The sequence below is a fragment of the Lissotriton vulgaris genome, chromosome 2_1 (genome assembly GCF_964263255.1).
Source record: "Lissotriton vulgaris chromosome 2_1, aLisVul1.2, whole genome shotgun sequence".
Lineage (NCBI taxonomy): Eukaryota > Metazoa > Chordata > Amphibia > Caudata > Salamandridae > Lissotriton > Lissotriton vulgaris.
Window position 1 is genome coordinate 1,184,352,489 of NC_141687.1, and position 14,733 is coordinate 1,184,367,221.

The following is a 14,733-nucleotide window of genomic DNA, read 5'->3' on the forward strand; positions in this document are numbered from 1 at the left end:
ACTAGGCGTGAACTAGAGGTGTGTGCTAGAAACGTCACAGGTAGGTGTCATAAGTGGGTGGCACAAAACAGAAATGTTGCAATGTCAGCAGAAATCGGAGGCTTGGATGCGCGCGCAGCTGCATGACGTGTGATTGACGTGAAACTGGAGGGTGCAGGGGACTTGACATTTGCACTAGCGGAAAGAGACAGAAGTCTGGCATGTCAGATCAACTCGTACTTCTATCATATCTGATATCTGATGTTTGGGAACCATATTATCTGAACGGAAAAGGTCTCTGGGGCAGAAGCTATTCTATACTGACTGTGAGTGCGTGTATAAGCGCCTAAGTGTCTGCATGAGAAGCGTGGGGGCATGGGCCTTCCATGGGAGCATGGTAACAGAGGCTATGAATTACTTGCACGGAGACAGTGAGGCCGGCCCTTCTGCTCTGCAGCTGGGGGAATGTTTACTTAAACTAGTAGGCAGGAATGTATTTTCGAGGAGCGGAACAGATAATTCGAAGGTTGTAGTCAGTCTTGGCAGGCAGCAGGCTGAGCTAAGCGCGGTGGGCCGCGCTGGAAGTAAGTCAGAGTTCACGGGTACAGAGACAGCCTGGGCTGAGGCTTTCAGAGTCAGAAGCCAGAAAAAGGCTCGATGGCAGAAATTCAGGGCCTACTTTGCCAGAGCTGAAAAACGTGTAAAGTACACTACAAAAAGACGTTGGCATAGCATACTTAGGAACGGACTATTCAACCCATTCAGGGTGGGTCTGAAAGAAGACATGTTATCGTTGGACGCAAATGTATTTGCGTCTTCATAGCTGGCACAGGAGGGAAGTTACATGCACTTTAAGCTAGTACATAGAGACGGTGGGGTACACGATAGGGAACACAACTTGACCACAAAATGTATATTTCCTCAGAGCAATACAACCACCAACAACTCAAAGACAGATCAGGATGTTTCTAGGAATGGTTGGTTATTGTCGCCAATGGATTTGTGGGTTTTCAGTAATTGCAAAACCTTTGCAAAGATTAACAAAGGCAGACATAAAGGACCCGATTGTTTTAACAAAAACAGAATTGGAGGCTTTTGAAAAGCTAAAGAAAAGTCTCTGTGAAGCACCAGCATTGGGTATGCCTGATTATGATAAGGAATTTGAGCTGTATTGCAGTGAAAGGGAAGGTTGTGCTTCATCAGTTCTCATTCAGAAACATGGAAAAATTAGAAAACCCATAGCTTACTTTTCAGCTGTTCTTGATCCTGTTGCTAAAGCATTGCCAGGTTGCTTAAAGGCAGTGGCTGCAACAAGTGTAAGCCTTGAGCAAAGTGAAGGAATCTTAATGGGGTTTCCTGTAAAGGTATATGTACCTCATTCAGTCGAAACACTTCTTACCAGAAGTAAAACACAACACCTGTCAAGCAATAGATTGACAAAATATGAGAAAATTATTCTGGGATCAGATAATGTATCCATTGTGAGATGTCTTAATCTCAATCCAGCTACACTTTTACCAGATAATGTGGCTTCTGATGATGATAATGATTACGTTGATCATGAATGTTTGGATGTTTTGGAATATTGTACCACACCCAGAAAAGACATTAAAGATGTGCCTTTACCAGAATCAGACATTGTTTACTTTGTTGATGGTTCTTGTTTAAGAACAGATGAAGGCATTCTGAGGGCAGCATATTCAGTCTGCACAGTTTCTGAGATAGTTGAGGGTTCAACTCTTGAAGGAATTCGTTCAGCACAAGTGGCAGAATTAGTTGCTTTAATTTGTGCCTGGGAAAAAGCTGCAGGGAAAAAAGTTACCATAGTGACTGACAGTCAGTATGGTTATGGCGTAGTCCATGATTATGGTCAGCTCTGGTTTCAGAGAGGTTATTTAACCTCTGCAGGGACTCCAATTAGGAATGCAAAATTGATTAAAAGACTGATTGATGGCATTCAATTTTCAGAGAAAATAGCTGTGGTTAAATGCAGTGCACATAAAAAGGGACAAGATTACATTACTAAAGGAAATGCCTTTGCAGATGAAACTGCACGATACTGTGCAAAGAATAATCTTTCACTCAATCGGGAGAAGGACAATGAGCATGTAATGAACTCTCTCATGCTAATATCTGTGGTAGAAACATGGCAGGGAGTAAAAGATTTAGAAGATGAGGCAAATGATGAGGAGAAAAACACATGGCTCAAGGAAGGTTGTAGACAGCAGGAGGAAGATGGGATTTGGGTTCACAAAGATGGAAGACCTGTTATGCCAAATTGCATGATTGCTGACATGGCACAGATGTACCATGGACCAGGTCACTTAGGAAGATACACAATGATCAGACAGTTCAGGGAGACTTGGTATAATCCAAAATTTAGGGTTATTGCAGAGTCGCTTTGCCAACGTTGTTTGATCTGCCAGCAAATCAATCCAAACAGAAAAACAGTTGTAAGCATGGGAACCATAGGTCGGGAGGGTGGTCCTTTTACCAGGTTACAGATGGATTTCATTGACATGCCACCATACAATAAGCTCAAGTATGTGCTTGTGATTGTCTGTTTGTTTTCAAGATGGGTGGAAGCATTCCCAACTCGTCACAATGATTCAATTACTGTGGCAAAATTGCTTTTGAGGGAGACTATTGAAAGTGATCGTGGCACACATTTTGAAAACAGACTGATTGAATTAATTTGTGAAGCATTTGGAATTAAACAAAAGCTACATTGTGCTTACAGACCAGAAGCATCAGGTGTCGTAGAGCAAATTAATGGCACAATCAAAAACAGAATTTCAAAAATGTGTTTAGCTACAGGAATTAAATAGACTGATGCACTCCCACTTGTTTTGATGTCTTTGAGAAGTACTCCAGATAAAAGAACACGTATTAGCTCTCATGACATTCTCATGGGAAGAGTAATGAGACAAGCTTATATTCCAGTTGGAAAGTTGTTAGCAATTAATGACAGTGCAATTTTAGACTATTGTAAGCAGCTCTCTGATGTAGTGACTTCTGTATTCCATCAGGTGGGAACAGATGTGATTTCAAAAGGAAAGGAGCAGGCTCATGATCTATTGCCAGGAGATTGGGTCAGAACTAAAGTTCATTGGAGGAGGAACTGTTTGGTACCCAGGTGGCAGAAAGCAAGGCAAGTGATTTTAGTCACAACTAATGCTGTCAAATGTAGAGGTCTGAAAAGGTGGGTGCATGCAAGTCATACCCTTCGTGTACCTGCACCTGATAACCCTGATGGAGATAGTGACCAGACTACAGCAGATTCAGATTCAGAAGAGGAAGAACCTGAAAATCCAGATTCTGAAAATCGACAGAGAAGTCGACATCTGGGAAACTCAGAACCGAATCAAGCATCAAATAAAAAAGATCTAGACATCGTTGTTGTTGATTCAGAGAATGAGGAAGATGTTCTAGAAGAAAAGTCTGAAAAAGAAACTGTGTCAGAAGAGATTCAAGATCAGGAGAATATTGAAAAGCAGATTGAAAGCGCTGAAAGCAGGAACGGAAAATCTGGAACTGGGAAGTTAGAAGTATTTCAGAAGAAGAGGACGAATTGCCAAGTACCAGCTACAGAGACGTTGTTCCTAACGGAGTGAAATTGCCGAGTAAAGAAGTTCCTAGATACAGTATTGAAGTCTCTGAAACTGATTCGGATGACAGTGATAAAGAATCTGAAATAAGAAGATTCAGAAAAAGAGCTTGGAAAGCTGAATGTATTGAAATTGAGCCTAAAAAGAAGCTTTTGAGAAAAGGTGATATCTGGCCAAAAGAAGATTTGAAATTCAAATTAGTCAACAGATCGAAACATCAGGTCAACGAAATATCTAGTCAAAAGGGTGATTCAGACAAAAAAGAGCAAGTTGGAAAGAAGATTGAAGTAATTAACAGGAAAAGTAAAAGACCATTGAAGCCTAATCAAAAGTACAAGTCTCCAGAGTGGGCCTATATTATTATACCGCCAATAGTTGAGGTTAGCAGCAGCAGTCAAGAAGATTTGGAAGAAAATAGTGACAATGATTAAGGTTTAGTTATCTTTAAAGTTGAGGTTTTGTTTTTGGCATAAGGCTGAAGAAATTGTGTTAGGTGACACAAGGTCGAAGAAATTGTGTTTGCTGAATACTTTTATGGACGCAAGGTCGAAGAAAAGCTGTTAGAGGGTTACTAAGAAAAAAAATTCAAAAGGGGAGGTGTTTCATAATTTCAGATTATTAATTAAGCTTTAAGTTTTTTTTTAAATTTTTTGTTTTAGTTTAGGCTGAGTAAAAATGCCTAATACAGATAATTCTAGTCGTGCTATTTTTAGAAGATGTTGTAAAATGTCTTCTATTTGTGTGATATTAATTAATCTAGTTTGGTTAGTTTTAGCAGTCATTTTCCCTTTTGGCATTAATAGGGAGGATTACAAGATAAATATGACAAGCAAAGCTGAATCAAAACAAGCTGATCATGATGTTGCAGGCAAAACTAATAGAGTTATTGAGCATAAACCAGATATCCATCAGGACAGATCTGTTGGAGATTTTTCTACTAATTCTTTTTCCAGACTCCTATCGGAGTATGTTAGAGTCATGGATGTTAAGGATTGCTATGTGTGTGTTAAGCTTCCTACTTCAGTTTCTGAAGGGGTCAAGTACAATATGCTTCCCCTTTCTTATGGAATAACATGCAGTGTTATGTCAAGCTTGTTCTATCAAGCAGGTCGACTGGAATACTATTATTCAGATTTTGATGAGATTTTTGCAAACTTAAAAATTGTGCATAGTCTTAACAAAGTTAGGCCTGCTAAGCTGATGAGGGAATTCTTTCTGGTGACTAATGAACTCACCTACGAATACGCTTACAAGAATAATTTGACTTGCAAAATGAGGGATGAAGAAAGATCTTTCCTTGATCAGGTTGAGGAGAGGAGAGCAATTTATAAAAGGAATGAAATGTTGAAACAAACTAAATCCAGGTTTTGGCAAATCGAGGACGAGAAACTTAATGGTGAAAATAGATCTGCTGCTATTCATATAGATGAACCAGTTAGTGGAAAGCTTTGCATTAGAAGAGATAACACGCTTTACGACAATTATTTTGTCGGTGCTAGCCAGTCTGAGGACACCTATCGAATTATAGGGGGATGGGGATTTAAAGGTGGTAAAGACCCAATTTTCCCTGGAATTTATTTTGTTTGTGGAAACAAAGCATATTTCAGACTTCCTGACCATTGATATGGCACATGTTACCTTGGTCTTGTCTTTCCTAAAATTTTCCATGTTGACAGAAATGGAGAAGGATCATTTGAAATTGGCAAACACCTGAATAGATTTAAAAGAGAAAGCTTTTCAGAAATTATGGGAGATATATTTGATGCAATAATTCCTATGGTGGGAATTACCCTGAATGCGATTAAAATCAGAAAGGTCTCCACAATTGTTTTTTTTTTTTAATTTGTTTTTATTGAAGAACTAGAAACCATTGCATACAATAAATCAACCAGCACACTCATGGTGTCCCCCCGCTTGGATCGAGTAAACATAGAGTATACACAGCCATTCAGCCCGTATCCCGGGGGCCGGCGGCATAATGTTCCAGATTGCCAGCAAGACATCATAGTGAGCATCCCTGAGGGACAATTGGTCGAAAATCTCTTCATGTATCTGCATTTTACCCCCCCCAACACCTAGCCCATCCCCAACACCTTCCAGCATAGTCTAACAGCCCGGTCTCATGGCGATAGTGCGATCCCGCCCCCCTGTCCCTGTGGGGGCCCTAACATAACAGAGCCACGTGCTCCTGCCCCTGCTCCGCTATCTATCCAAACTCTGCAGACCCGTAAGGACAGTCACAGGCCCGGAGTTACCTTCGCTCCCCAACCTGGATCCCGGTGCCCAACCCACCCCTCAACAACCCCAAAACAACACCCATTCCCTCCCCCCCTGCAACCGCTAATGGTGTGGGCCGTGTTCCTAACGCCAGCATGGGTCCCGCTACAGATCTACTAATACCTCCATACTCGTAAGCCTCACGGTGTCCTCATGCCCTATCCATTCAGTCCTCATCGTCCACCAGGGAGTCACGCAGAGCCTGCACTATCAACTCCCACGCGCGTGCTGATTCCAGGCTCTTTTCATTGTCAAGCTTGACTGCTTGTCTCATACGGAGCACACTCTCGCATTCAGACCACCTCAGCAAGTCATTCATCCATCCCCTCACAGACGGCCCCTCCCTGGACTTCCAGTGCCAGGTGATCTCCCTCTGCGCCAGTATCAGCCCCAGGTCAATAAATTTACTTGTCACCTTAGTGTTTTTTGTGTGTGGGAACCAGAGCAACAAGCACGCCGCCATGTCAAACTCCACCTCCCTGTCGGTCACTGCGTTGAGGAGTTCCCCAACCTCCGCCCAGTAACCCTCCAGTTTCGGGCAGCCCCACAACAGATGATCCAGATCCGCCTCCAACGCCAAGCATCTCGGACACCGCGCCTCCTGTACCTGAAAATACCGTTTGATCTTCTCCGGGGTCAGGTAGGCCCTATGCAACACATAAAAATGCACCTGCTGGAAGCGTGCGTTCCTCGTGCCCTTCCATGTACGCTTAAGGATATGACCCCACACCGTGTCCGGAATGGGCCTGCCTATGCTCACCTCCCATTTCGCTTTCAGGCCCAGGAGCGGTTCTAGCCCCTCATGCAGCATCCTATTATGGAGGCAGGTCACCGCTTTAAAGGTGCTGGCGGCCATCACTACATACTGGCAAGCCATAGTCGTTTCCGGTTCAATGAGCCCCCCTTTCCAATGCTTTTGCATGGCCGCCACCACGGCCGCATGCAAGAGGAAGCTCCCCTCCGGCAGCCCAAACTGTTCTTGTAGCGTTTGGAAGGGCACCAGCGTCCCGTCAATATACAAATCCCCCACCACTTGTAGTCCCAGCTCCTCCCACTCCAGTAATGGAGACCAGTCGCCCCCATGCGGCAGCGCAGTTAGCATACCTATCGGTATCTCCGGGGCATACGGTCGGGACGCCTTCGCTCTCCTCAGACTCCTCTGCCAACATAACCTGAGCGTCCTCTCTTCCATGGTGAGGCCTCGCAACTCCAGTTTCTGCTGCATGATTATGTAGGCCAGGACATGGCGTTGTATCCCCCGCTCTCGGTCGTGTTCCGGCCCTCTAAACACCCTATCCACATGCTGTGTGAGAACTTGAAGTTGCGCGGCCAAGTAGTACAACTCAAAGTCAGGGACTGCCATCCCCCCCTCAAGCTTGGGACGAAGCAACGTGTGCAGTGCCACTCTACGGCGACCATGCCCCCAAAGGAATTCGATGACCATCGTCCGCAAGTCCCTAAAGATCCTCTGAGGAATCCAAATGGGCAGCGTGCGGAAATAGTACAAGAGCCGCGGGAGCGCCACCATCTTCAGCAGAGCAACCCTACCCAACACCGACAGAGGGAGGGAGGCCCAAAAAGACATGCAACCTCTCAGCGCTCGTATGCACCGCCCAATATTACCCTCTAATAAGTCCGCGACCTCGTGGTAGATACGGACTCCCAGATAAGTAAAGCAAGATGGCTCCCAGACCACCCCTACATCACGGGCGGGGCAGGGCGCGTCCACCCTAAGCGGAAAGACACAAGTCTTCGTCCAGTTAACCCTGAGGCCCGACAACCGACCAAACTCAGACAGCATTTCCATTGCCCCTTCCAGTGCCCGTTCCGTATCCTCCATGTACAGTAGCAGATCGTCCGCATACAATGATATGTAGTGCAACTGCCCGCCTCTAGCGATCCCTGCGTACATGTCTCCCGACCTGGCACGTACCGCCAGTGGTTCCATCGCCAGTGCAAACAGAAGGGGGGAGAGGGAGCACCCCTGTCTCATCCCCCTACCAACTGGATAAGCCGCAGACACCAGAGTGCCCAGACGTACTCGTGCCGTTGTCGAGGAATACAACACCTTCGTCCATCTGCGAAACCCTTCACCAATGCCGAACTTCGCTAGGACTTCATCCAGATAGACCCATTCCAAACTATCAAAAGCTTTCTCAATGTCTACAGATAACACCGCCTGGGCATCGTCCGTGTCCGCTGCACCATCCAATATCCCAATCAGACGGCGAATATTAAGCGCCGTGCTCCTCATGGGGATAAACCCCGCTTGGTCCCTGTGCACCAGTCTGGTCATATGTGGGGCCAACCTGGTGGCTAAGATACAGCTTAAAATCTTATAGTCCACCGTCAACATGGACAATGGCCTGTAAGACCTCACATCAGTCGCTTCCCTGCCGGGTTTCAGCAACGGTACTATCAGTGCCTCCCTCATTGATCCGGGCAGACCCCCCAACCTGTGAGCCTCCTCATACACCACCAGTAGTCTGGGTGCCAAACTATCAACATACTTCTGGTAAAATTCTATCGGCAGGCCATCCACCCCGGGCGTTTTATTCCTCGCCATATGTTTAATGGCCGCCCTAATCTCGGCCAGCGTGACAGGTCCACCTAAATCCTTTGCATCGTCATCGTCAAGCACCGGAAGCTGCATCGACTCCAAATATTCCGCGATTTCCCAAGCCTCCACTCCTAACTGACTCTCATACAACTCAGCATAGTAGGCCCGAAAGCACTCCAGCACCGCCGTTTGTGAAAAGACCGTCTCCCCCAGTTCATTTTTGATGCTCAAGATCGGGCAGCCTCTGAGTTCAGGATTAGCGAGCCTAGCCAGTAGCGTGCCTACCTTATCCCTCTCGATTTACAAAAGGGGGTGGTGATGAACAGAGTGTCTGAATTGAGCAGACCACTCTTACCCAGTCCAAAGATCAGGGCTTGATCCATCACCGTTATTTATCTCACTGCCCCATCCCAGCTCAGAACCTGGCTATATGCAAATCAGTCTGTCCCTGGCCCAGTGCATCATGGGAACAGGGCAGACTAAACTACCAAGCCAATTCTTTACCAGAAAGGAGACAAGCTACCGGGGACCGGTTTCTGGCATTTCAGCCTCTTCGGCCCGGCTTGCTTGAATCCTGATGGAGCAGTGAGAAAGGGACTCATGTCTGAGTATACCCTGCCACACCTATAGTGGCCAAAATCGATTTACAAAAGGGGGTGGTGATGAACAGAGTGTCTGAATTGAGCAGACCACTCTTACCCAGTCCAAAGATCAGGGCTTGATCCATCACCGTTATTTATCTCACTGCCCCATCCCAGCTCAGAACCTGGCTATATGCAAATCAGTCTGTCCCTGGCCCAGTGCATCATGGGAACAGGGCAGACTAAACTACCAAGCCAATTCTTTACCAGAAAGGAGACAAGCTACCGGGGACCGGTTTCTGGCATTTCAGCCTCTTCGGCCCGGCTTGCTTGAATCCTGATGGAGCAGTGAGAAAGGGACTCATGTCTGAGTATACCCTGCCACACCTATAGTGGCCAAAATCGATTTACAAAAGGGGGTGGTGATGAACAGAGTGTCTGAATTGAGCAGACCACTCTTACCCAGTCCAAAGATCAGGGCTTGATCCATCACCGTTATTTATCTCACTGCCCCATCCCAGCTCAGAACCTGGCTATATGCAAATCAGTCTGTCCCTGGCCCAGTGCATCATGGGAACAGGGCAGACTAAACTACCAAGCCAATTCTTTACCAGAAAGGAGACAAGCTACCGGGGACCGGTTTCTGGCATTTCAGCCTCTTCGGCCCGGCTTGCTTGAATCCTGATGGAGCAGTGAGAAAGGGACTCATGTCTGAGTATACCCTGCCACACCTATAGTGGCCAAAATCGATTTACAAAAGGGGGTGGTGATGAACAGAGTGTCTGAATTGAGCAGACCACTCTTACCCAGTCCAAAGATCAGGGCTTGATCCATCACCGTTATTTATCTCACTGCCCCATCCCAGCTCAGAACCTGGCTATATGCAAATCAGTCTGTCCCTGGCCCAGTGCATCATGGGAACAGGGCAGACTAAACTACCAAGCCAATTCTTTACCAGAAAGGAGACAAGCTACCGGGGACCGGTTTCTGGCATTTCAGCCTCTTCGGCCCGGCTTGCTTGAATCCTGATGGAGCAGTGAGAAAGGGACTCATGTCTGAGTATACCCTGCCACACCTATAGTGGCCAAAATCGATTTACAAAAGGGGGTGGTGATGAACAGAGTGTCTGAATTGAGCAGACCACTCTTACCCAGTCCAAAGATCAGGGCTTGATCCATCACCGTTATTTATCTCACTGCCCCATCCCAGCTCAGAACCTGGCTATATGCAAATCAGTCTGTCCCTGGCCCAGTGCATCATGGGAACAGGGCAGACTAAACTACCAAGCCAATTCTTTACCAGAAAGGAGACAAGCTACCGGGGACCGGTTTCTGGCATTTCAGCCTCTTCGGCCCGGCTTGCTTGAATCCTGATGGAGCAGTGAGAAAGGGACTCATGTCTGAGTATACCCTGCCACACCTATAGTGGCCAAAATCGATTTACAAAAGGGGGTGGTGATGAACAGAGTGTCTGAATTGAGCAGACCACTCTTACCCAGTCCAAAGATCAGGGCTTGATCCATCACCGTTATTTATCTCACTGCCCCATCCCAGCTCAGAACCTGGCTATATGCAAATCAGTCTGTCCCTGGCCCAGTGCATCATGGGAACAGGGCAGACTAAACTACCAAGCCAATTCTTTACCAGAAAGGAGACAAGCTACCGGGGACCGGTTTCTGGCATTTCAGCCTCTTCGGCCCGGCTTGCTTGAATCCTGATGGAGCAGTGAGAAAGGGACTCATGTCTGAGTATACCCTGCCACACCTATAGTGGCCAAAATCGATTTACAAAAGGGGGTGGTGATGAACAGAGTGTCTGAATTGAGCAGACCACTCTTACCCAGTCCAAAGATCAGGGCTTGATCCATCACCGTTATTTATCTCACTGCCCCATCCCAGCTCAGAACCTGGCTATATGCAAATCAGTCTGTCCCTGGCCCAGTGCATCATGGGAACAGGGCAGACTAAACTACCAAGCCAATTCTTTACCAGAAAGGAGACAAGCTACCGGGGACCGGTTTCTGGCATTTCAGCCTCTTCGGCCCGGCTTGCTTGAATCCTGATGGAGCAGTGAGAAAGGGACTCATGTCTGAGTATACCCTGCCACACCTATGACTCTCATACAACTCAGCATAGTAGGCCCGAAAGCACTCCAGCACCGCCGTTTGTGAAAAGACCGTCTCCCCCAGTTCATTTTTGATGCTCAAGATCGGGCAGCCTCTGAGTTCAGGATTAGCGAGCCTAGCCTGTAGCGTGCCTACCTTATCCCTCTCAGCATGCGCTCTAACGGCATATTGCCTGTAGTCATAGCTCCGCAGCCGTTCCGTTTCGGTAGCCACCACCTCTTTGGCTTCCAGTAACCGGGCCTGTAAATCCGGTCGGTCCGGCCTACGCCACTCCAGATCCCTCAATTTCTCCTCCGCACTGGCAAGCGCATTCAACACCGACATTCGAGCATTCGAAAACCTACCCATGCATACTCCTCTCACCACCACTTTCATCGCGTCCCATTCAGTGGACCTACAAGTAGCTGTCCCCTCATTCTCATCAAAATACTGATCTATGCCCCGTTGGACCGCGTCACTAAACACCGAGTCCTCCAGGGTGTCGGGCCGGAGCCGCCATGTTGGAATCGCGGAGCGCGCCCGCTGCCATTGGACGTGTACCAGCAGAGGATTATGATCCGAGATGGTCCTGGCCAGGTACTCCGTATGGGAGACCAATGGGGCTAGGGGCCCGCTGCAGAAGACCGAGTCGATCCTAACATGTAAAGCGTGGAGGGCTGAGAAAAAGGAGTAATCCCTACCACCCCTGTGTTGTTCCCGCCACACATCCAGCAGTCCCCATCTTTCCTGCCAATCCTTCCTGTGTGCAGCTAACTTACGTACAGGGGAATCGACCAGTGGTGGGTGAGATCTATCCAAGGCCACATCTGTGATCGAGTTGAAGTCCCCCCCCAGTATCACAGGCCCCGCTAAGAAAGAGGCCAAAGAGCCGGATAAACCATCAAAGAAGCGGGCCTGATCAACATTTGGAGAGTATACACAGCTGAAAACCACATCCCGACCATACAACCTCCCCTCCACCGCCACATATCTGCCCTCAGGATCCACCAATTGATTCAACACCTGGAACGGTATCCCCACTCGCACCCATATCAGTACCCCTCTAGCAAACGCGGAGTAAGTGGTGCCAAAGACCTGGCCCCTCCATCTCTTCTGTAATGCGATGCATTCCTGTTTCGTTAAATGAGTCTCCTGCAACATGGCAACCTGAACCCCCCACCTCACCAAATAAGCATGCACTTTGTGGCGTTTGACCATAGTTCACAGTCCTCGGACATTCCATGTTAGGCATTTCAAGTTAGGTAACATCCCCATACCAACGTAGAGTGATCCAGTTCAAGTATAGCCATTCAATGCCCACACCATAGCCGCTGCCCCCCCTAAACGAACCATAGAAACAACTCCACAAACCCCACTACCCAGGACAGAGCCTACAAACCCAGTTTCAGCCCCGATCCAAACCTTAAACAAAACACACATCCGACTAACCTGTGGTCGCCACCACAGAAGGCCTTAAGGGCCCTGAGGGGGTGAGTTATCGCCGACCCCGGGCAGGCGGAGCCCGCGCCCCGCGCCTTCCATCCCGCAATGCTGATGCTTCACCCTACCTGGTGACCCATCTAGTGCCAACAGGATACCTCCCCACAAGAGACAGTGTCCCAAGTCCCATATAAGAGTCAGCAATGAAAAATCTCATCAAACGTCTGGGGGGTGACCACCGGCCCCTTCAAGCTCTCCGCCTCCGAAAATTCCTCTCCAGTCCTGCCACCGTCCTCACCAGAGTCCGTAGCCGCCAAGTCACTCTCCTGCTGTGATCTCGTGAAAAGGTCTCCACAATTGTTGACAGGTTGTCCACTGATACTGCAGGTGGTTTCCAGTTAGTCAATACAGAGCTCATTGCTACCAGAAGCATGGTTATGCAAAACCGGCTTGCGTTAGACATCCTTCTAGCAAAAGAGGGAGGAGTCTGTGGGATTTTGCATGTTCAGCATTGCTGCACATATATCCCGGATAAAAGTCAGAACATTGAATTACTAATTAAGAATATTACAGAAATTCACTCAGAAGTAGAACCCATGGAAAGTGACAGTTTTTCTGAACGTTTGGCAAAAAGGTTTGGGGCAATCACGGAGTGGTTTGCAGACATTGGCAGTTCAATCATTGGCAAAGTGCTTTACCCTGTAATAGTCATTGTTATAGTGACACTTTTGTTAAAAATCAGTTGCATGATTCACAAGAGAAAGAAGCATGTGAGGGAAAAGAAGAGGATTTATAAACTCAGAAAAGCTCAAGAGAAGGAGATAGAAATGGATGAATTCCGCATGGCTCAATATGAGAGTTCCAGACAGACTGATGAAACAGGAGTTTAGATTTACTAATACAGAGAGAGATCATTATATGACATTACTAAAAGTAAAATTTAGTATAAATTTTTGGGTTTATTTGGTGATTTTTAAATCACCAGATGAGGGAGTTGATGGAGCGGACTTTCAGAATATATTCTGAATAAAAGTACGCAGCAATGAAACTCCCATAATTTTAATTTACTAACAAGTGTTGAATGATTTGCACGTTTGTATTGACTCAACCTAGAATAATGTGCACCTACATAAACACGCGGGTTTAATCATTTGTGCTCTTGTCATGTTTGTTATTCTGCTTTGAATAATACATTTACTTTGTCTTTCGTTTCGTTGTTCATTAACTGCGGCTGATTTAAATAATATCATGTGCATTCTTTAAAATGTGCTTTTGTTTATGTGATGTCGTCTCATGTGTTTGTATTCTGTTTATCCTTTTGTATGCAAAACTAGGTAACTTAGACTAATGGGTTAATATTAGTACAGGGGGTGGGTAACCGAATAATTATCATTTCTTGAATGAATTATTGTCTTGTGTTTCCTTGCATACTAGACTCTTGCTAAAAAAGCCTGTGGCCTATTTTCTAAAAAGGATGCCCGAAGCTCTGTCAAAAAGTTGGGCCTTGCACAGCAACATTCGAATGTGGAAATATTTTTCTACAATAATTCTTTGAAAGTGGCTCGTAAACAAGACTGTGTGGAAGCTAAGGACATTTGATTCAGTTTCCATGGTCAAGGACAGTTAAGACGCTCATCGGCGGAAAGGCTTGGACGGACGGAGGAAGTAATGAACAATTTTGCCTAATGTTGCTGCTCTCGGGAAGCCTGTGACATGTAAAAAACTATGAACAATGCCGCTCTTGAAGGAACGTGACTTTTGCTATGCGAGAGTCGTATGATCTCATCGGGTGATGTCCTAGACCAATCGTATTTCGTCTTGCTTGAATATTTGTATTCTTTGAGTTAGTTTTAGATAGTAAAAAGGTATAAAAATTGTCCCCTTGTTAAGAGCACTGTTTGTTCGTTCCTGTGCTCCAGAAATGCTGCTGGACATTCGTTTCACGTAAGATCCATTGAGAGTTTACATTTCCCCATTAGGTTTTTCTTACCTAAGATAGGGAAATAGGGCTTTGGAGAAATAATCTAAATGTTTGAGCATTTTCTCATGCTGAGTTTGGTTTGAACTGCCAGTTGAATGTGCCTTTCTAAAAAATAATTTTGCTTAATAAAATTGCTAATAAAAGAGTTTTCGCTTAAAAATGCATTCTGCTTTAAAATAAAGTTAATAAAATAGATTTTGAAAT